This window comes from Numenius arquata, chromosome 12, assembly GCF_964106895.1.
Source record: "Numenius arquata chromosome 12, bNumArq3.hap1.1, whole genome shotgun sequence".
Lineage (NCBI taxonomy): Eukaryota > Metazoa > Chordata > Aves > Charadriiformes > Scolopacidae > Numenius > Numenius arquata.
In genome coordinates, this window is record NC_133587.1 from 29,702,762 (window position 1) to 29,727,482 (window position 24,721).

Sequence of the window (24,721 nt, forward strand, 5' to 3'; positions counted from 1 at the left end):
CCCAACTACATAAATCCAAGAAAAGCCACTTGAAAAGATCCGTGTTAGAAATTATGTTCCCCCAGTAGCTACAGCTTATTGCCATTACCCTCTTCCTTCACATGATCCACTTTGTGGAGGCTACAGAATACAGTAGTCTGGAGCCATAAGACATGTAAAAAGGATTTGAAAGTGATAAAACTGTATATGCAGTTTAATATGCACTCAAAACAGTGATACTGTCATATGCTATATTTGAAAACCTTTGCCTACAAGACTAGTGTCTGAATTAATCTGTAAGTGAAGCATGTCTTATTTTCTTTCAGACCGATTACGTATCACTGTGTATGGGTAGGGTTTTATAGTTTCAAGTACATATATAACAGGGAGTATTTTTCCATGTGTGGAAGGTGAAAGGAGTTAGATGCCAATTTAATGGTGTAATCTTCCTTGGGGAACATGTTGTCAGCCATACATACTCAAAAGTAGAGTCCAGCGTCCTCAGGGAAACTGTCTGAACCTGAGAGGTGTTATGCCACTGAGTAATATCCAAAAGGGGAGGAAAAACCACTAGCCAGCAATTCTCTTACTGAGAAGAAACAAAGCTAACAGAGGAGCAGAGAAAGCTATTACCACATTTCTACTTTTGCAACTATAGCTAAGCTCCTAAAGATGGTGGAGGCAGTTGCCCCCATAGGAGGAGCAGAAAGACTGCAAGAGGAACTAATGATTTAGGATTATTATTTTACAGACTCAACATTTTTCCCAACATCACCTGTACAGATAGAGCCCATTTCATCATTATCCTGCCTTAAATGTATCTGAAAGCACAAAGGGCCTGTGGGAGACTTTAGTACTGTAGAAAAGAATTAGTTTCCTTTATATGGCTTCTTCAGGAGGCCTAAGTTTTTATGTGTGTAGGGAAAATACGTAATAGTGGAAGCAGTTATTCTGTTAGATATGGCAGTGGTAAAAAGACAAAAATTATGCTGAGACTGCTGTACTGAAATATATCTTTCCCTATGTAAGTTTTACTGGATTCAGAATAGTCATCCTAAGACTTGTAAGGGTTGAAAGATAAGTGATCTATAGGCTGAAATGACCAATAGTTTGGGGATTGGGCTTGCAGAGAAAAAAAAAAAAAAAAGAAAAAAAAAGAAAAAAGCAAATAAAACCAAACCAAAACAAAACCCAAAAAACCCAAACCAAATCAAGAAGCCCCACCTTCTCTTGCCAAAAGAACTGCTAATTCATTAATCAAAGAGCTAAGTATAGATTGATATTCTACATAGGATAAGGCGAAAGGCTAGAACTGTAGAACAGAATTAGAGAAAATATGGTTGTATATAGGTTTGATGGTAGGCACAATGATGCACGCCGTCCTGAATCCTTCAGCTGACCATTAAGGTAAAACCAACCAAACAAAAGATCTCCACCACAAACACACGCCCCACACCATGACATAAACCTTAGTCTGGCAGTGTTCACCCACTAACCCAGGATAAAGGAGTGCGCTAGGGACAAGTGCATAACTTTAGAAAATTTACTACTACTGTTAATTGCATGGCTGTATGTATGTGCAAATATACAGTAAATTCAATCCAGGTAAGCTCATATTCTCTAACTTCTTAAATTTTGCTTTTAAAATAAATAATCTACTTTAACACCTTACACTCCCAAGGTAGGATTTCTATCTTACACGTCAATCTATGAAAATTGTTTCAAGTGCTTCGGAGCTTCTGTATAGTATAACCAAGTATTTGCAGAACTTCAGAATTATATTGCTGATGTTAAATAATGTGGAGTTCTAGTCTGATATCTACCCTATAACATCAAATGCTTTATGAATCAGAATGAAAATAGTGTATCTGCTTGCCTCAGGCAATTCAGGAAAATATTGATTTATACCTAGATAGGAATTAGCTAGGCTTCAGAAGTCTTTTGGTGCAGGGAAGTATACTTTCATCTTGGCATGAAGAGGCATTTCCTAATACATATGTTTAGATTGGGCTGGGTGGGAAAGCTTTCTTTTTTTTTTTTTTTTAATGTTAGTGGGATCTACCTATGCACCTGCAGACCAAGTCAATAGGATTGTGTTATTAAGTATCTAATACAGTCTATACCATCTTTACTTAAGATAAAAGGAAAAAAACCACAACTTACTTAGCTTTTGGATTTCAAAAGTCCGATGTTTTGCAAGAACACAAAAAAAAAAAAATCTTTCAACTTCAGATGTGGATTCCTTTACCTACACACTAGTTCGATTTATACTTCTAAATAAAGCATAAGATAGAATGCTGTAGAGATATTATTTGTATTCTGGGATACAATTACTCATTATTATATTTATAACCAAACACTTAGATACACACTTCAGGAAGCTCTAATTAATAGCACTGGGTTTTTTTTGTGAAGAAAGCTAATGAACTAAGTTTGAATATATATATCCAGCAGAGGAGGCTAGATATGAATACAAAACTGATTTGAGCGTTTCAGTTTTTTTTTTTTTAATGGTAGCATCAGAGGCATAAAAATTGAAAACTCCGAAAATCTGAAGAAAATACATATTCAGAGGCCTTTCAACATTTAGAGAATGCAAAAAGCTTGTGAGGGTTGGGCAGACATTGAGAGGGAAAATGTTTCGGTTTAGATGGAAATACGAAGTTACCTGGAGAAGAAAGATAGAGAAATCAGATTAGATCATTTTCTCTATGTATCTAATGTAGGTGACCTCAGAAAACCCAAGCTGATGTGATATCATTGGCATTTTCTTCTCCCCCTGCCCGGTGAAATCCCTAAATCTGCTGTAAGGGCACCCTAAGAAACACTACCAAGTGGAAAGTAGTTTTCTCAAATCACTTAGAGTACAAGCAGTTGAGGCTTTCACCCCCTCACCCCTCTCCGATACAGACACTCCATTCTTACTCTCTTATTAAAGAAAGTGTTCGTTTTACTGTTGTCTGACAGTCTTGACCTGTCCAAGAGAAGAAAGACCACTGTCATTAACACAGGGGCCTGTGCGCAAGCCAGCTGGTGGTCACAAGTGACAAGCCTGCTGAACTTCATCTGATTTGTAAGCAACTCAAGAAGGGTATTAGCAGAAAAGGACATGACCTAATTAAAAAGAAAATATAAAATCAGGGGAGAACATAAAAGATAAGAAGGAAAACAGTTTCTCTCATCTAAGTAACTCATCTTAAAGTCTGCTTGACTAGAACTTCCAAGTCCCACAGATTCCTGCCATACCCAATTTTTAGCTTGGAAATTGGTTCAGAGATGACAAAAGAAATCATAATACTTTCTTACAGAATCTTCATTTGTTGCATGATTACAAATGGATACAGGCCAAACAGAATGTGTGTTTGCGGAGTCATCAGGCGTGAGATTCTTCCCCTCTGTTATCCAGCATGGCTTCTCCTTAAGAGATGCTGATTGTGGCACTTTTCTTGAATTGTGAATAAAGAATCACATTATCTAAAGGCATCAAGTTATTCTGTCTTGTATGGATACCTTTAAGACCATCACAAATAACATCACTTCTCTGTAAAGAAAAACCCCTCTGAACCAATTCATCCAGGTAACCTGCCCTGTCTATGCCTGGCATTACAGATGAAAAGCTGTCAGGTAAAAAGACTCTTTGAAGAAATTATACTTTTAGTCATCAGGTTATGGTAGCACCAAGATTTTTAGTAAACAGATAAAGGACCTAAGGGATCCCTATAGTGCTGAAAGGCCCAGATCAGAATCACCTGGGGATTTAAGTCTGTTTGAACAAACATGGAAAATTCTCTCTTATTTGTGTTAGTGAATATTCAAGATGCACACACCTGTGAGGTCAGGGAGGTCTTGCTTCCATTTAGCAAGTTTCTTAACCTTCTCTCCCCTTCAGAGCTTTAAGAACTAACTTTTCAATACCTAAATCATGCACAAGTCAGAATAAGCAAACATTGTGGCATGTGATTTATCTGACTGAGGATGTTCACATCTGAGCTAGTCATACTAGGCAGGTGAAGATCTGATCAGGATAATCAGTGAAATTTAAAATATGGTTCGTATCACAGCAGACATCCAAAATTTCATTTGGTCTTTTTTTTTGTTGGGGTCTTTTTGTTGTTTGTTTTTTAAAGATATGATTTACTTGACCTGTTTCTTTTCAATGACTAGGATTACAGATTTAACACCACCATTCTAAAGTCAGGTGAAGAAATTTCTACATTAAGTGTTTACAATACAGTGATTCCAATTTACTTAGAAGCACCGTTTACTGTTAATCCACTGAAGCATGAGTTAACACCACCTTACAGGCTCATTACCTAGATATCTAACCATACACTTGTAAGCACAGGTCCCAGAAAAAAACCAAAATGGAACCTGACAAAAAGAGAGAAACAAGTCCTTGGTTCTGCTTGCTGTTCCTGGAGCTTCCTACATTTTGCATTTAAACATTACTGAGTAAAATCCATGAAGTAGCCCTGGGATCAGGGATGACATCCATCCCACCTCTTTCCGTCTTGCTCTGGGAATCCCAGTGCTCACCACAGTGTAAAAGCTAACTCCTTTTCCCTTTCCCTAACATTTTTCACTCCAAAGCTGTCCTAGTTGTCTTCAACAACAGAAGATGGAGAGTTAGCGTCCCATCATTTGAAACCATTTGCTCCAGGTTTGCATTCCCACAGACTGGAGAAGGCCTAGCTTTTAGAGCTCTTGCTGTTTTTACTGATGCTCAAACCAACAGCCATTGGCATCCATAACTTTGTTTTCTATTTTAGGGTGGTTTATGCCTCTCAGCAACTTTCCATCTACCGACTGGGACCTCCATCACAGCATCTCAACTCCCTGCACAGCTGGTAAAGGCAAGTACTCACATGTTATTTGGCAGTTCCCATCTCTCTCTGGTGTTTATTCAGGGAGATAAGGAGAAAGAACAATTTTTTAGCAAATGTACTCATTTTTTAAGCACTGCAATACCTCCTTTAATGGTCAAATCCTGACCACCAATTTTAGGCTCTAGCTATTATCTGTAGGGAATTTAGGAGCAAAACATCCTATTAAGGAAATTTGTAGTATTGGTGTTATCTTGCTCCTGGGGCCAAAGGGCAGTCCAGCGGTAACACGATATCCTGGAAACATGATTTAGCTAAGAATATAAAGAAGCTCATGGGCCCTGAAGCCACTGGTATGTGATAACACGTGTCCGAGGCATACTTTGTTGCTCACAACAGCAAGCCAGAAATTCTGTTCCAAAGCACTGATATTCACCTTCCCTCCCCGCCATCCCCCCATATATTTTCTAAAGCATTTAAAATTTAGGATTGTCTCAAGGATTTGGATCACTTCACTACAATGGGAATTAACTTCTTCGGCGACCTGATAGAAAAGGAAAAATATGAAGAATGCTAAAAGGTGGAAGGATGCGCTAACCAGAATGGTTTCCTCTGGCATACAGGAGGTAGAGCAGATCATTTCATAACACTGAAAAGCCGTGCAAATACCAGTCTGGAAGAGATGTGGAGACACCTAACTTTCTAGAAGATGAGAGTCTGAAGCAAGCAAGAAATACATCATCCTTTGTTCACAGCTGGGAAACAGGTGACCCTTGAAGCAAGTTGTAAAAAAATGCTATAACTTGATGCTGACGTATGATGTGGAGTGCTACAGATAGCAAAGTCATGAAATAAGGACAGTGAGAAACAAGACTATGTCACAAGGTTCAGAGCATAAAGGTACCTTCCCCCCTCCATCTCCTGAAACCTTGTCGAGTGTTGAATCAAGGAAACAATGAATAGTTTAGAACCCTCAAAAGGGAACAACCAGGAGTCCCAGCTGCCAAGACATGTTATCACCTGTAGGAAAATAGAGAACACAGTGATATATGAGTGAATGAAACAGGAGTTACGGCTTTTGTTTGAACCGAGTCCCAAATGATGTTCTTTTATACCACTAGCACACATCTGGGGAACTGTCTTCACGTTATTATTGCCTAACTTTGGAAGCTGGTTAAATCTGCCTGGGATCTACACATCTGCACTTCTGTGACAACTTTAGACAGACACCCATCTTTACCCTGAGCCTCTTAGTTGAGTATATAATGCTAGTAATATTGGTTGGAGGAATGTCATGAAGGCACACAGAACATTTTGGTCAGTCAGGATGAGTTAAGATCTTGGAAAAGATTATTTGGCTTACAGTAGGATGCTGTAGTTCAAATAGTTTTAAGCCAGGAGAGCCAAATACTTTTGAAAGGTGTATGGAGTCTATATAGAGTTTCTAGGTAAAAGGGAAACTGTACTAGAAGGATATACTAGTTTTGCCATATTAGAAAGGGAAGGATATGTAGGGGACAAAATTATGAAACCCACCAAGGAAAAAAAAAACAGAAAAAAATTATCTCTTATGGTTTAGGTCCTGGTATTCCACAGGCATTTCAGAAGGATCAGGATGGTGAAAACACACAATCAAGACAGAGCCACCCCTCAGTAATGACTCTTCCAGGCATTTCTGCAGACGATGCAGGAGGTAAATTAGTTGCTATTTAGCTTTGCGACGATGCTAAATCTTAACCAATTCTTATTCCTTATTGGCAACACATCTGCTGGGAACTATTTCTTGTTCAACAATGGCTCAGAAAGGAAGCAGGAGAGAAGCAAGGGAACTGCTGAATTGCAAAACATCAGCACTTCCCTCACCATATGACTTCTTGGAATGAGTGAGACAGACACTTTTGTCAGACTCGGCATCAAAGTTGCAAAACCATAACCAATATTAAACAGTGGCCCCAACTGAATGGGAGAAAGAAGAGCAAGTGTGAAGCAAGTTTCTATTCAGCATTCACGTTCTTGCTGACTTCACTGAGCTAGAAGCTGCCTCTGAGCAGCAAGACCACTAGCAATCAGGTCATTCATGGTCTGCGTGCACAGGCTGAAGTCACAAGAAATCACCACTTTCATAGTCCAGGATGACAAGAAGAGCAGAACCATGAAATTACCTTCAGTAATTTATCATTTGCTCAGTACCGTTGTCCATGGATGAGCAAACTGAACATTGGTCTACATGATGTAAAGAAGAAAATGAAAGTTCTATTGGAATTACTCAGATGTAAATAACCCAGTGCTTCCCTAAGATTTATAATTATTGTAATAGATTCATCAAAAATCAGCTCTACTTCCATTGGCATAACCCAAAATGCCAACCTTGTGACCTAGCGATCAGGTCCCAGAGATGAAAGATGTCCAAAATCCACATGTTCCCAGAGGGCCCATATCTTGATTCTTGTCCTCAAGACCTAACACCTTCAGTGTCCTGATACAACTCTTAACGGTCACATTGCACTACCAGAGGCCAATGGGACTGCTCCAGCCAAGTCTTCATAAAAGTAGATCTTGTATGACAGAGGAGAGATGGTGAAAGCTGACTGCTCTCTTGGGTATTGATGTCTTTTACTGGATGAATTTTACAAGATGTATTTACCTAAGATGGAAGTAAGTTTTACCTTCTTTTAACAAAACAAACAAACAAGACATCATTATAGAAATCTGCTTGAAATTGTGTATCAGTTTCCATAAAACTAAATAACTTAATGAGCAAACTTCCTTTAAAAACAAAATCTAAATGCATTTTTGAAGATTAAAATGTTCATGAGAAGTTTAGAGACTGTTTCAAACAGTCCAGTATTTGTAAAATTTATTCCTTGAAAATAATGAGGACATTGAAATGTAAAATAGATGTAAAAGTCTCTAAAATGATCAGCTTCATGTCACTCCAAAATAATAGGCACATTGATTCCTTAAAAACATGTTAAATTTATTGTTGAATTTATTCCTGAACCTGTTGAATTTTCTAATACACGCTCTGATCATAGGCTCCTCTATCTCTTCCCACCCACTTTCTTCGAACATTAATCACTTCTGTTTTCTTAAGCACCTAATATGGATGTTAGCAGAAAGCCTCCTAAAACATCTGCCCTTAACCGAGGTGATCTGTTGGTTGTAACAAAAGAAAAACAACACATGTTAATATATATCTCTTTATAAATACAGGTAAAACGCACGCTCTGGTTAGCAACAGGAAAGGAAAAACCCACCCACGTCAGGTGAATCCTGTTACAATCTGAAGGATTACGTTAGGTTTTCCCTTCTTTACAATCCCACCTTCACACACACACAAAAAACCTAAACTCCTCCAGACCTCAACAAGAAATCTGCATATGCGAGCACACGAGCAAGAGGGACCTTAGGGTTTAATTCCCAGCGCTGAATATAACCTTTAACTTCACAACAAGCAAACAATGGAGGAGTTGCACAATAAATGTGTCCCAAAGCCTTCCATATTGTATGTAAAAATCATTTTAAAACCCTTTCATCTGCAGCCACTGTGAAATCATTTTGGGGGTGGGGCCGAAAAAAATCTCGTTACTGAAGAAAACTGGTCTCTAGGTACAGGATTGGAAAAAAAAAAAAAAAAAAATTAAAAAATCTGCTTCATTTACACAAACCAGCAAAAGGGTGAGGTCATGCCTGTTCCGGGCCATAGTTCATGCAACACTACAATTTTTCAGGGATACAATTTAATCCTCTTTCTAACTGATCTGCCGTTACTGTTGATACAGAGAAAAGGAAAAGATACAATAGATCAAACCGTGCCCCACCTTTCTCTGCCCCCCTCCCCGGTCCCCTCCCCCGTTAGAGCCGGGGACACGGATCGTTCCGGAGCCCCACAGCGCCACCAGCACAGACCAGTGCAAAACAAAAAAGATCTCCCACCGTGTGAAGAAAAAAAAAAAAAAAAAGAAAAAAGAAAAAAAAAAGCGCCCAGAAAAATGCCAAAAATTACAAAATGTCTCCCAAATGTACCTTCTTGGAGGAAAAAGATCAAACAAACCAACCACTCGTCCCCCCCCGCCCCCCCCCCCCCCCCCAAAACACCAAACCATTTAAATGAAGTGTGGTGAAATAAGAACCTTTATATAACTAATGCTTTAAGCTAATTGCCACAAGAGCGCTAATTTACAAATAAAAAGGTCACTGTTAATAAGACACATAACTTAATATAAACCCTCTTATGTCAATCTCCACCTTCACCATACCAAGGGCAGTTTTCACCAGTACTTTAGACCAAAGTAATCCATCAAGAGCCATCACAAATGGCATTGTAAACTCTTTTAGCCACGGCCAGACCATATAGGCAGCAACATTATATGCTCCTTTATATATTAAAGCTGCATTATATTCATAAAGGCAGTCACATATTTGGTCCTGGATCCGTTTATTACTCGGTAAAGAAACCCCCGAAACAAAAAGCCAGAATCAAAAAAAAAAACCCACCAAAAAAACAAGTCCATCTCGAAAATATCTGACTTCTTATACTCTTAAATTGAACTTAAATTGCTGTTAAGCTTCGCGTATATAAAATTTTAAAGAGGAAACAAAACTGACTTCAGTAATTGTCGATTTTAAGGAGACATCGCTGGGTGGGATACACATGAGATCAAAGCTAAGAAAAATACAAGGCTACGTTTTGTTCATCAACGCAACGAAAACCCTCCACAGCACTAATACACGCCAAAAAAACGCAACAACGAAGATTTTTGGTTAAAACCACAAACTTACCTCCGGAGAAGGCAGTCCTTGCAAAACGGCTGTAACAATATGGACTGCATACTCGCTCTCCTACAACCAGCCACCTCCATGCTGCAAAGGGCTCCCCGAACATCCTTAAAATATTTCGCAAATGCAAAAAAGTGAGACTTTTCTTTTTTCTCTTTTTTTTTCTTCTTCTTTTTTTTTTTTTTTCTCCCCTCCTCTCCTCCTCCTCCTCCTCCTCCTCCTCCCCCCGCCGGGTGAGGAAGGAGGCGGCTTCCCCGCGGGTCTGCGGGCGATGCCGGCGGGCGATGGAGCAGCCGGGGCGGGCGAGCCCGGCGCCGCCGGGGTCACAACTTTGCCGGGGCCGGCGGCGGCTCGGTGGGCCCCGCTGATCCCCCCCGACTCCCCCGGCCAGGGCTCCCCCCGCCGCCGCTACCGCCGCCTGGAAAAATGCAGTGTGCCATTTTACACCCGCCTTTGAAACACACAGGACCAAAGTCTAGCGCTGGTTTTCGGTGACACTGCAAAACTACGGCTCGCTTCACGCAACACCCCCCCCCTTCCTTCGCCTCATCCCTCCCTTCAATGGGAGCAGCCGCCTCTTGAGAATTAATAAAGAAAGACAGCTGGAGAAAATAATTCCGAGACTTTGCCGTTTTCCCTCCCCCCCCCCGGCCCAGCCCCCACTCCCGACCCCGCAGCAAGTTTCTGCCGATCAGCGCATCCCTTCGCCTCTCCCCGCGGCATCGGGCACCCCGGCCCCGCCGCACTTCGGCAGCCTCGCCGCAGCTGAAACAGCCAGTCATGCCTGAAACAAATTCCATGATTCCTGGAAAGTGGGGAGGCTCGAATCCCAGCAAATACTCCATTTACTTACAAATATAAATACCTACCTTATGAAAGAACTAAATTAACACTAAATTCAACAGATACATCCGTTATGGCAGGAATAGTTTTTCCATAAATACTGTTTTAAAAACCCCTCCTTATACTGACTGACAGAATTCTACCATGCTGCCCACAAACAAAATGGCTGTGGCACCGAGTTTTTTGGTTCCTCCCACTGTGCCTCCCCCTGGCCTCCAGGAAGTGGTAGAAATCCAAAATAAAATCCGCACGAAAAGTACAATGCATCGCTTAAACTCCGCACGGCACCGCCAGCCGCCGCGGGTAGTAAAGCAGATTTACCGGCGTTGTACTTTCTCGAGGATTTTTATTGTTTTTAAAAGGGCATCAATCACTGGGAATTTACATCACTGTGTAATTTGAACTTCCTGCTTTACATATTTATAAGGTCTTTCACCTATCTTGGCAGGCTTTCAAATTAAGTGGGTTGGGAAATTTGATGCTGTGGCTGTAGTTTGTGAGCTGAGTCAGGTAGTCCCTGCTGTAGCTGCGCTGTAGCTGAGGCGAGACGGGCGAATCCTAACACTTCCAGTGTTCGGTGCAAGAGAAAATGACACACACACACACACACCCCCGACACGTTACGGTCTCGCAAGCGAGCGTGTAGGCGCAGAGAGGACACTGGAACGAGGATTCTCAGCGGTAACTGAAATTTAGGCCTCTCGCACATAAATAGGCGTTTTGTAATATTTATATTTTCGCATTTGCGGTTCACAGCAGTCTGTTTGAATCATGATTTCTGTGGAAATAATCATGGATTTTTGCTTATCGTGACCCTGTTGCAGCCCTTTAACTTTTTGGACATTCACCTTAAAAAGAAAAATAAATAGGAAAATACTGCATATTTAAATTAGAGACGATCATAAAAATGTCCATATGTGGTCCTCAACCTGAGCCACCAACCCTGCCAGGCAATAGCATAGCTCCTCTTGTCCCTCGTGGGCTCTGTAGGGCCTGATTCATTTCCCAGGAGAGTCCTTTTCCTGCCTTTGGTAGGAGTTACAATGGAGACAGGCTGTCAGACCTGCTGAGCCTGATCCAGTGCTACATTAAAAGACTTGAATTAATATTCCCATCCACTGCTATTCTATACCTTTATCAGAGGCACTGAAAAAACAGTGAAATTGGTGATTTTTTTTTTTTTCCTGAACCACCTCATATTTCTAGGTCTTAGATTTCAAAAAAAATCTGCAAAGAACTTAGAGCAAATGTTGTCATTTTTATTATTATTATTATTTGTTTGCATCATCATACTATCTAGCAGCCTTAATCCTAGACTATGATTATGATGACGTCATACAAAAATATAGGGCAAAAAGATAATTCCTGCCCTGAAGAGCTCAAAAGTATAAGACAAAAGACAGCAGATGGCTACAGACAGATGAGGGAAACAATGAGACTGTATTGATCAGCCGGGAAGGCACAGTTTGCAACACACCATCAGCCTAACTCTATTTCTATGTATACATCATGGCAAAGAAGACATTAGGTGGGATTTGTTGACGAAAATTAATTGTGTTTGTGGCTGTTGAAAGAAAACTTCCCCAACAAGGACAGCATGGAAGAAAGCACAAAGATGATTACTTGAAAAAGCAGCAGATGAATTATGGAAGTCTAATCAGATTGGCATATTTTTTTTATAATGACAGAAAGTAGATAAGGGGAGAAGTAGGCTGTGAGGGCATTGACAATACAGATGGAAAGCTTGTGCTTGATACAGAGGAGGCAATGAAAGGATCCAAAAGGCATGGTGACATGGAGAAATCATAAACCAGCCTGCTAGTGGTTAACAAGTCCTAGAAAAAAAGATATACAGTAGTTCAACTTATATGGACCTGAAGAGATGTAGCATGCTTTTTATAGGATTAAAAGTGTTGTTCTTAACCATCAGTTTGAGGACTATGTGTTGATTAGTGGAACCTGCCTCCTAACTTCTGTTTAGTGAACTCATAAATATTACTCCTGGTGGTAGAGTTTGTTATATGAACACCTGCTTACTAAAAGGTCACCTCAAATTTGTTAATACAAGTAGATAAGCACACAGGAGGGCTGAGACTGAAATGATCACGCATACTGGGAAGGTTCCTCCTCCTGTCACCTCCTGTCCTGTTGCTTGAGAAGCCTTCACCTCCCCGCAGTGCCCCACAGATTAAATGTTCACCACTATCTGCCCTAAACTAGCCCTGCTCTGACAGAGCCCTCGTCTGGATGGTGGCGGGGACAGAAAGGGCCTGGCAGCTCTGTTTCAGGGCACAGCTACACCCAGGGGAGCAAGCCATGCTCTCCAAGAGGGGTATGGTCTCATACTCCTCCCTCTACATTCCTTGTTATGTTGCCATAGGTTTTTAAACTTTTTTTCTTTCTTTCCCACATTTAGTAGTGACATTGAGGTAGTAGCAGGTGCATATTTGCAATTTTTTTGTAATTCTTTTGCATGAAACACCTGAGATAAGAATGTGTTTACTACAGCAACAACGTGACAAGCTCATAATGACCGTCGCTAGCCATGCTATGACTTGGGGCTAGACACTGGAAAGTGAATGACCTCAAACGAGCTAGGCCTTGGTGAATGCCTGGGGAAACATTATAGTGTGGCAAATATGGAAGAATTTGACTGGATTCTTTTGTTGCAGGCTAAACTAAACTAAACTATCCCAAATTTTCTTCTAATTTAAAGCTTACTAGTTCTGTAGATGAGCTGATATACGGTAACTGTTTAAGCCAGGGTAATTTTGTCTTGTGTTTGATCTCATCATCTGTTTTAACTGAAAATAGTGTCTATCAAGTGCTAAATGTTGAAAGTTGAGATAGTGATGCAAACGCACATTGTGGGTTTTTTAATCTGAATAAGTCTTCCAAGAAAAGCTGAACAATATGTTTTCACGCTTTAGAAACAACTCTCACTTGACTTGATGTCAAATTTCCCCAAATTTCTTATTGTTCAGAGTAACTCCAAAGAGCACCACTATCCATCCTGCACTCTTTTTTAAAAAAACCTTTGTCCAATGCTTGGTGTGAATATGCATCTTGAGATTTTACTCAAAACTGGGGAAATAGAATATCTGTATGGGAGCAAAGAAACAAACTAGCTATATTTTAGGATTTAGACAAACACACAAAAAAAGTAGCTAAAAACTGATAGCATTCAAATAACGTCTTATTGCTTAAATTAGCGAAACCACTTTTTACATTCGGCTTGCAGTATAATTGCTTTTATTTTTATTTATCTTTCATTTTCATTAATCTTTATCTTGCCCATAAAGATTTAACTCTACTGCCGTATTTTCCAAGTAGATCTCTGTCTCTACAACTTGTAATAAACAAATTACACTGATCTTCTTTTGACAATCTTTTCTTGATGTCTTTAGGAAGTGAATTATCAGTCCTGTTTAGTCAGTAAATCATTAGGTAGATAGCAATAGCTGAAGAATTGCAAAGTGCTTTTGCAACTGGTATGTAAATGATCATTTGTTTTCTTTTAATAAAAAAGGCATTGAATATTTTTCAGTTGGAAGATCACCAAATGCATAAATATTTTATGTTTTTATTCAACAGAAAATTTCACATAGCTGCATAATTGCTCTTGAAGAATCTAAAAAACTGATTTGCTGTATGATTCAGAAAATTCATAAATTATAGTGTAAGAATGGACCATTGATGCCTGACTGTATTATAAAGGAGGGCACAGACTTCCCCACCTTAATTCTTGTTTGACCCAGGTCAGATACTTTTAAAAAGCATCCATTTGTGACTGAAAATATGTAGTGATTAAAAAAATCCACAATCTTCACTAAATTGTTACAGTGATTACTTGACTTGCTTGAAATTTAATTTTTAATCACAGGCTTTGTAACTTATTAAACCTCTTCTTTCCTTCTCTCTGTCCAAGTTCTGGTTTTCTTTGAGTATATAAGACTTACAAAATGTTACTCTTTGTTATGGATGTTACGTGATTGTAGTGCTCCTCCAGCTTATCAGCAATCTTCATGCTTCACAAGTCATGGACAGCAGAAACAGGTGCAATATGCCAACAATAGGTACACTACTTTCCACACAGTAAAGTAAGATAACTCCTGATATTTTTTCTGTATATTCCAAAATTTAATCTGCTTTCCTGCTGCATTATGATTACAGGTACCCCTGTTCAGCAAATCATGCCATTAATTTCTGTATCCTTTCCAGTAGCTCCTTTTCAGTCATACCTTCTCACTTCTTCTGCCTATAGGACTTAACATTGCTCTAGGAATTTTGCTTTTGCCTGTACACAGACAAACATACTGATGGACTTGTGTCCACCTTAATAAGCTAATCCAAGTTGCCTTTTACCAATAAACCATTCACCACTACTTTCCTCTCATTCAAACTCTGCAGTTCTGTGACCATCAGTAAGGATTTCTTTTCTCATTAATCTTACTTCAAGCAGTGGTTTTCTTTGTTTCAGACACTGAAGTTGCACTGCTGAATTCCTTTCCTTGTGCTGGGACCTCATCTTCAAATACTTTATGGTTAGACCTGGTAGATTTAAATTACAGTATTGTCACAGGTTGATACGTCATTCATCCTTTTCACATCAGAAGTCCCGCCAGTGACAGTTCAGATGGTTTTAGAATGATGTTCAGTGGCAAAGGCTGTGGAAAAAGAGCCGAGTCAATACAGGTGGAAAAGCAATTTGTTACAAAAATGCATAGGAGTCTTCTGAAAATATAAACAAAAACCAAAACAGAAATAAACCTCCAAAACATCTGTTGCTGTTGGTTTCTAAGGTATGCCACACATCTCTGAGGCTAGCTTTTTTTACCTGTTATTTCTGTTGTACCCTTGTATGATGGTCTGAAAGTGTCTACTCAAATCCACTGTGCAGACTGCTCATCTCAGAACTTACACCTTTTTATGCATTAACGATCTTCATGAGTTTTGGAAAGTATCTTCTGTTGAATTGTTGTAGGAATGAAAAAATGCCGTCCTTTCAGAATTAAATCTGTGTCCATATGAAAAGTCCTATGTGGTAGTATAGTTATTAAAAGAATACTTTAGCCACATCATGTTGGCATACATGTATTTAAAAAAAAAAATCTGGTCTTTTAGTGTCTATATTTAATTGGTTGAATCTGGTGGGGAAATACTGGGTGTGATTTCAGAACAAAGCCAGAAGGAAAAAAAAGCAAAAAAAAAAAGCTCACTGTGAAACCTTTCTTTTAGCTTTGGTAACTGCCTGACTGGGATTGTTCTGTGTACTTGCCCTGTTATGTGCTGACATTTGAAAGAGAATCTCATTAGCTTTGGTCCAGGTCTTGGAATTTCAGTTGGAAGGTTATTCGGTACTTTTGAATCCAAGCACTGGATCCTCACCCTTGTATTAAAATTGATGCTAAATAAATATTCACCGAGATGTTTGCAAGCAGAAGTAACTGTTAAAGCATCTTTTTCATTTGCATGCATTCTTCTTTTATGTCTGCAAGAGTTCTTGTGCGAGCATTATTCCCACACTGTAAGATACAGCTGTTGCTGCTGCTGTTGAATTGTTTACAATGTGTTGTGCCAAATCAAGGAAACATGCAATTGATGCTTCTGCTTTATTAAATACGTTCTGTTGTCTTCTCAGATTTTCATCTTTTGACAATTAAGGGGATCCCTTACGGATTTTATTAGATGAGCTACCGTTGGATACAATTCTCCCATATGATTTATTATACCTACGAAATTTCAGCAGAAATGCCACGGATTCAGATAAGGTGAATAATGGCTGCAGTCCATCTGTGTTCAGCTGACTTGCCTGTTGACTGGTTTATGTGTTCAGCAGATTTTATTTGTTCTTTTCTGAATTCACGTTTGTCATTCGAAATAAAGGGCCACTGTTGAAAACATCTCGGAGCTGTTCAGAGTCACTCATGGTGTTCACTTTTCCTGCTGCTGCAAACAAACGCACCATCTGTATGGAAAAGGCAGTGCTGTCACAATTCAGTTTTCTTTTTTGAAATGTTCTGATGCTGGTGACATACTCAATGGAAGCCAGTTTAGTCAGCAAAAGCTTGACAAGCATAGGAAGTGTATATTAAAGGAATTTAAGAGAAGCCTACAGTTGCATATAACTTTGAGCGTGTGTAGGTCTGAAATGACTGAACCAAAGCCCTTTATAATTCCAGGTTCAGCATGGCTACAAATTGCAGTCATAAAAGCTTTAATTTCTTCTCCTTGTTTCTTATTAAATTTAGCCTTTTTATAGGTAATACCATTCCAATTTGGGTACCTTTCACTGAGTACCTAGAATCAGGTGTCATAAACTCTAGTCAGAAAGCTCAGTGCATTAATTGGTCTGCTCATCTGAAATTCCAGGATGCAAATGATAATGTATTAATTATTTTAAGATATCAGAATATAGTGGCTGTTTTTTTCCCACTGTTACTAATTGCTGTTGGAAAACAAAGTGGTTCATATATGTCTTCTGGTATTACTACATCATCCATCATATTCTCAAATATGAAAGTGCCTATTTGACATATGTGCTCTTCTACATTATTATTATCAGCTGTAATATTTCAAACCACTCAGGGACAAATACAATACTTACGACCTATTCTTTACCTAAATTTTCTTAAAATCCTTCTTGAAACCCTAATTTTGCTGATCATATATTCTTTGCTTTTTCAAATCATTGTCGATTTTCTAGAGATTCTGACTTGTATTATTTATTTATCGGCAGTTTCTCTATTTTTAGGTTCAAAGTGTTTACTATTAGTCTTTTTATTAATGTTAGATAAAGCTCTGAAGACTAAGCTGACCAAACTTAATTAGCTTGTTGATTATACATGTAATCAATCAGTAAGAGAAAGTCTATATTAGTAGACATACCGTGTTGCAGAGATGCAGCCTTTTCATGCACTGTCGTGTTTATCTCATGTTACACTGGTCCCAGTCTTGCCCGCCCTGTGTGTGCTGCAGAGACAATAACAACACTCATTCCTGTGCTGCTCATGTGCAGTAAGAAATGTGCTCCTTGCCCTGCTGCTTCCACTCATAGGGACCGAATGGTTGCAGCTTCTCTTAGCAAGGGGCAAGAAGAGTCTTTCTCCTGTCAAAAAAATGCTCTGTAGTTTCCACAAAGAAAAAGTATCATCAGACCAAAAGGAAATATTCCACAGGCTAGATCTAGTACACGTATTGCCAGCTGGATCACAGTACCTGATTTGCACAGTAAATTTCCAAGCAGCACGGAGAGAGCCCTTTTGGTCTGGGCAAAGATGGAGAATATGCGCAGCATCCAAGGCTAAGGCTGGTACACAAAAATCTGAACGCAAATGTCTCTCAGTGGTTTGTAAATGGCACACCTGCAAGTGATGAGCTACGCTTGTAACATTGATCATCAAACTTCATAGAAACGTGCTTCACAGTCTGGTATAAGGCAGAAAAAAGCTTTTAGTTCTGCCTTACCCACATATACCAACTTAAAATAGGTATGTTATCAGTCCACAAATGAAAGGGGAACTTAACAGTTTATTAATATATTATTTATTTTCATAGATGCTTATTGTATCTCAGGTTCCTCTTAATTTTTAAAACTAGTGTGGAATTTCTTTTGTGATGATAGAACTTTAGCTTTTACCTTATAAATAGACACTAACATTTCTCCTGATGCAACTTTCCCTAAAATTATTTGGCTTATAATTGATTAATTTTTGAGAATCAAAATGTGTATTTTTACAAATACATATTTTCTGAAAATAGAGGATAATTAGTTGCTATTGAATACTATTGAAACCTGGAAGAGCTAATAGTTCAGTTGGAAATCATTGGTATTAGTTTCAATTGTTTAAAGTTTAAAAGTTATTTGCAGCTGTATTTGCTGCTTTATGACTAGATTTTTTATGGGGAGCAAGTGACAAGATACTGACTGTCAGCAAAGGTGCCTGTTCTGTACACGTTCATTAGGAACTACTGCTCCTTGTATTAAAAGCATTTGTATTTTTGTCATCCCAACTCTTAAACTAAAATATTGAAACATAAAATATAAGCAGGTCCCACTGCAACTGAATCTTCTATAGGTGAGACCTGAGCATACACTGCAATATATACCTTGAGAAGGTCATGCAGCTGGTTGTTTCTGGTTCAGCCTGTAAGGCTCTACCTGCAGTCTGTCTTTTCAGTGACCGAGGGCCTCGCTAGCCCCGTTATCTAGGAACTGGACAGAGATTTAACGTTCTTCCCCAAGCTAGTGTTAGGCAATAGCTGTCCTTCACTGTTCACTGTCCTTCTGGGCTATCACATACTCCTCAGGTTTTATTTCTGCTCCTTGACAGGTCTGTCTATCCTAACCTGACATGAGTCAGCATCTGCCTCTGCAGCAAGAAAGGCAAATCGGATCCTTGGCTGCATCCGCAGGGACATTATTGGCAGAGATAGTGACATGATCATCTCACTCAGCACTTGTCAGGCTGCACCTAGAGTACCGTATCCAGTTCTGGACCCCACAATTCAAGAAAGACACAGACAGACTATACAGGGTCCAAAGGAGGGCCACAAAGATAATCAAAGAGCTGGAGAACCTGCCCTGTGAGGAAAGAGGAATTAGGTGTTTTCTCCCTGGAGAGGAGGATGCTCAGGGGAACCTCATCACAGTATTGCAGTATTTAAAGGATGGCTACAAAGAGGACAGAGGCTCTCTTTTCACGAGGAGCCACATGGAGAAGACAAGGGGCAAGAGGTACAAGTTGCACCAAGAGAGGTTTCATCTTGATATAAAAACCAAATTTTTTACAGTGAGAAAAATTAAACATGGGAACAACTTCCACAGTGACGTGGTAGAGACCCTATCACTGGAGGTTTTTAAGATGTGATTGGACAGTGTGCTAGGTAGTCTCATCTAGACTCACCCTCCTGCAAAAGGTTGGACCAGATGATCTTTGGAGGTCCCTTCCAACTTGAGCTATTCTACGATTCCATGACATGCTCCACTGCTATACTTTATACTAGGAACTCCTTTCCTTCCTGACTTTTGGGCTTGTCATAGACCACATTCTTATCTTGTTCTTCAGACTAGTTCATTCACTGGTTTTTAATCCTGGATTACCTTTACTGTGATCCTGCCTCCATTCCTGACCTTAGTCTGCCAAAATTACTTTAAGCTGTCCTGCCTCAGCGTGCTCAGTGCACATGCAGAAGACTGATTACATCTCTCCAGTCCTCACTCGGGCAACTTCCATATTTATTTATCTCAGGAATCTTCCAGACCTTTTCTCATACCAAAGGTACCTGGGCTCTTTAGTACTTATTCCTTAATTTGTTATCCATCAGATGATGCAGATGTTCCTTATCTCTCCAACAGTCCGTAACATCCCTCTGCTGCCAGCCAGATTCTTTTTGTGTTCTCAGTCCTTCTCAGGGCTCTGTGTGCTCTGCTCGTATGAAGCTCTGCTATTCTTTTCATCTTTTGCATGATTCCTGATTTTACTTTTCCTGTCATGACCTTATTTCCTCCTTTTCTCCCCATTCCACAGGCACCGTGTGCCTTCTGTTCCTTCCTCGTAGCGTTTTTCTCTTCTTACTGTATGTCACACTATGCCTGTACCTCTTCTTCTGTCAAAAAGATAAGACTTACAGACTACTAGAATTTTAAAACTGGGCAGATTTTAAAATTTGGGAAGATCAGTAGGCCTGAGGTGTAGGATAAAGTTCTGTTCAGAGCTTCTAGTTATGGGAGGGAAATAGCAGTGTGCTATTTCAGTATAACTAAAGGATTCTCATTTTTCTTGAGTACGAAGATTAAAGCTCTCAAACAGTAACTAATGATGTCCCCTAAATCTTGGTTCCATCTCCTTCTTTGTGTTATGCAAGAATAGGAGGAACCAGCAGATGTAACTGCTGCCTAGAATTATCCTTTAAATAAAAGCAGTTGAGGCTCAGATATGGAACCATAATTTTCCAGGCCTTGAATTTGTTGGGGCATGGTTGAGCATTTGTTGGAACCCCTGGGTATTGCACTCGTGATCCCTAGATGGCACAACAGCATAATAGCAACCTTCATTGAGCAGCCATGAAACTACTTTATCTTACTCCTTTGTCTCAATTGGGCCTTACCAGTCATATCCCCCCTTCAGCTCGAGTTTTGCTCTGAGAGCAGCTCAGAAAGAATGTAATTTTAACATCTTTAGTTTGGAGCTTCTATTATTTTACATGTTGTAGGTTTCCTCTGATTTCGTTGTTTAAACGTCCAAGTCTTATAATTCCTCTAAGTGCTCTTTTTTCATAGCTGCATCAAAACTTGAAGGAAAATTCTTTTATCTAAGGGAAAAAATTTTCTTTATGGCTACTAGGTTGAATAGAAAGAAAAAACAACACTAAAATAAGCCTTATAAAGCTTTTTGTGCAACTCAAATCAAAGAGGTGATGAAAAGTGCTGGAAATCTAAGGAAAGGCCCAAGAAGAGCAGTTTTTAAAATACCAAGACAAAAATCAAAACGAAAGGTATTTTGCAGCACTAGTTTTTGTGTTTTATTTTGCTTTAAAAAGTCTTCAACAAGGCCTTGATCACAGGAGATCACTTGATTGACCACAGAAGATTGAAAAATAGCCCTGAAAATGGGTACCAGCCTATATATCTGTTCTGCTACAGACTCTTTTAATCAATAACCCTGGGAAAAATAAGCTAAAAATTCTTCCGTGTTTGTAGGCATGCACAAATGCACAAAACAATCTCAAGAATCTACCTGGAGAATTTTTGACAAAGCGTATCTCAGAAACCTTTGAATTTAACCCAATGATTCTCTTTAAACAATAAGTAAGGCATTACACATGTTTTAGACTATTTTGTTGCCTAACAGCTTTAAAGCCATTATTCAGTTCTACATGTGGTTTCACATTGTCAAGGACTGGCTCTAGGTAGTAGAGTAGTATCCGGTACAAAGACTTTTAAATGTCTTGTAAAAAATTATGAAATTAATATCTACTTTACTGTAATTATATCGTGTCTTATTAACCCAAAATAACAAAGAAACCTGTGATTGCTTAGTATGTCTTCTAAACTGTACTATAGTATTTCTGGCCCAAATGCATGCTTGGTGTACTTAATGGGTTTAACACACTAAAACTCCCTTCATGAAATTATTAAAAATACCCAAATTTTCCAATCTCTTCTGGCAGCTAGCCAAAACTTTGGATTATGTCCCATCTTTTTGTCACATTTCTTTTTTCCTGTTCTAGGTTCTTGTCCATCCACATGGTACTGGCATGGCACCAATACTAACTACAGCTGCTGAAGAACAGTTCGATGTCTAGGACAGTTAGTGATCGAGAGAATGCCTGGAGCATTAGAACATGGTATTATTTCATAAGGAACTGGTATGCCTTCAGTCCCCAAACCTGATTTCTGACTCATATTATAATGAAATCATATACCAGACCTTTAATTCCAGCATTGACTGGTGAAATACACTCTTCTGAGTTAATTTCTCTACTCTTTTGACATACATCATTGTCATGATTTAACCTCAGTTGGCAGCTACAACCATGCAGCTGCTCGCTTGCTTCCCCCAGTTGAGATGAGGAAGAGAATCAGAAAAGTAAAAGTGAGAAAACTCATGCGCTGAGATAAGGCCAGCTTAATAAGTAAAGCAAAAGCCATGCATGCAAGCGAAGCAAAACAAGTAATTCATTCACTACTTCCCATCGGCAGGCAGGTGTTCAGTCATCTCCAAGAAAGCAAGGCTCCATCACATCTAACAGTTACTTGGGTTGACGAACACCATAACTACAAAAATCTTCCTCCTTCTTCCCCAGCTTTATATACTGAGCATGATGCCACATGGTATGCAATAGCCCTTTGGTCAGTTGGGGTCAGCTGTGCCGGCTGTGTCCCCTCCCAACTTCTTGTGCTCTCACAGCCGACTTATTGGCAGGGCAGTATGAGGAGCAGAGAAGGCCTTGATTGCTTAGCAACAACTAAAACCATCAATGTGCTATCAACATCCCAAATCCAAAACATAGCACTACACCAGCTGCTAGCAAGAAAGCTACCTCCATCCCCATGACAATCACAGTAGCTATAGATTTACTCAAGATGCCAGGAGTGCTGCAGCTCATCTCCTGTGCAAATACTGCCTGATGCAATATGTGTGAACCACACATACTGATCATGGGTAACAGCTTTGAAACTTCCATTCCCCATACCTGTTTCCATAGTGGTTACTTTGATCACTGCACCAAAGTATTGACCACTGAGTTGTAATTCGACTGGAGCTTTCTCATTCTCTCAGATTCTAACATGAGCCCTGATGTATTTAGCTCTCCTGTATTTAGCAGCTCACAGTAGCGTTAGTTCATATGCGAATGATAAAGAAAACTTTCCTATGAGAGCCTTGCAGCTGTGGGGAAGTGGATGATGGTGCCCAGGTGCATACTATAGTTACTTGATTTGAAAAACAAAATGTTAAAAACCAGCAAAGTACCTCCTGTCTATTTGCCACACGGGATATCTAGGACTAACTAATGCCAGAACACTTGTGTACAGAATGATGACTTCTGTGTGGTTAGAAGTACTGGGAGAATCAGCAGCAAGGCTTTAGTGTCTACTGTTAGCCAACACATTACACAAACTGATGCAATTAGAGACACAGCAATTTTTGTTTAGACATGAGGAAATAATGATGCTGAAGCTTTGCACAAAAATATTAGGTAGCTTCGCCAACGTTTGTATCTCTTCATATTTGTTGTAAAGTACTAAAGTGACCTATGAACCAAAGTAGTTCATATTGCTTGGAAGTTCTGTATAAGAATGGCAATACTTTTATGCAAAAGCTACTTCACAAGCACTATGAACTCACAACTGAGTTGAACTCAATTATTTTACACAAGATAGAGCTGAGCTCCCAGAATGCTCTTCTTGGCTGCTTTTTATAAAGCTTTAGCATAGACCTTTATTTCAGGTAGACTTAAGACATTTGTCAGACAGGAGAGTTATAAATGTTCCTGTCACAATGAAAGAAAGCAGCTCAGCTGGGTTTACTTGCTTTTAGTCTCATTTACTTTTCTGAGCCAAAAGTCCTTCTCCTCACTGTTAACACATTTTTCTCATTACTTACTGGATATCATTTGATCAATCACTAGTTAACCTACTCACACTTCACTGCATTGCCTCATTTATCAAACAACACAGCAAATAGACTTGGGAGACTATTGAGCCAACAGAAAATCAAATGGACTTTATTACTACGGTATTAATAGCTTAACATCTTGAAAAGAAATGAAGAAAGGAATGAACATATGTAAGTTTTGTAGCAAGAATTCTCCTGGAGTTAAATAAAATGGGAGAAGAATCAGATGCTTTAAAAAGTCTGTGAGTAAAGGGTTTGCTTTCTGGAAATCTTAAGAATATTCTTTTTTTATGGGCCTTAAAACCCATACTAAACCTGTTAATGCTTCTTTGGAAGTATTAGAAAAGATTAAATATTCTAAAAAACATGATCATTTTCGGTATAGTTTACGATTGGGGGTCTATTGGCTTGTGAATTTGCCTATAAATTAATTTGTTCCCTTTTCCTAACACTTCAGATTAATAATGCATGACAGTTCATTAACATTTTTATGCTGCATACCTGCCTTAGAAGATTTTAGGTAGAATCCTTTGTGTAAGTATAATATTAGATACTAGCATTACATAAATTATATACTTAGGTAATTAATGAAAGATCAATTAAGTTTAAGCTAAGAGCACTTCATGAATTTTATATGGTATCCTAATTGTTTGCAATCTCCATACCTTAAATCAACACTTGTTTTCAGCTGAAGTTCTTTGCAGCAACAAGTTCAGCGAATAATTAGGAAAATCTAGGATCTGCAGATCAAATTGGCACAAACCTACATCCACTTACGCCTATTTTCTCATTGGTAGACTTACTTTATTGTTGTATTTACATGTAAAATTGCTAATAATATTTTTTTCTCTAATGATACAATTTCAAAGAAAAGAAAAAATCAGAAATAAAGAGCAATTTGTCAGCCCCTTTCCAGTCATCCAGACCAGTACAGACATGAAGGACCTTATTATTTTCAGATAAACTTGTCAAGAAGATTTAAGTCATACTTCATAGTTTTAATGCAGTGTATAAATGTGTTGAAGTATCATTACTAAATGGCTACAGGTAAATGCAAGATTTTTCTTTTCTAAGCTTTTTTGTATGTCTGTGCTTACACCGGCCTTCTGTCTTGAAGCTGCTTGATATTTGGACAGCATCTGACATGTACTTCAAACCATTGATTCATTATTGTAC

At 39.1% G+C, this 24,721-nt stretch overlaps 1 protein-coding gene across 1 annotated transcript in view; it reads right to left on the reverse strand.

Moving 5' to 3' along the window:
* Positions 1 to 10,594, reverse strand: part of EPC1 (enhancer of polycomb homolog 1) — a 66,739-nt gene extending 56,145 nt beyond the window's left edge. The window contains exons 1-2 of the mRNA XM_074156927.1: positions 10,451 to 10,594; positions 9,585 to 9,688 (exon numbers count right to left, since the gene is read on the reverse strand). The gene's annotated coding sequence lies outside the window, so the exon portion shown is untranslated. The remainder of the gene's footprint in view (positions 1 to 9,584; positions 9,689 to 10,450) is intronic.
* Positions 10,595 to 24,721: the final 14,127 nt, after the last annotated feature.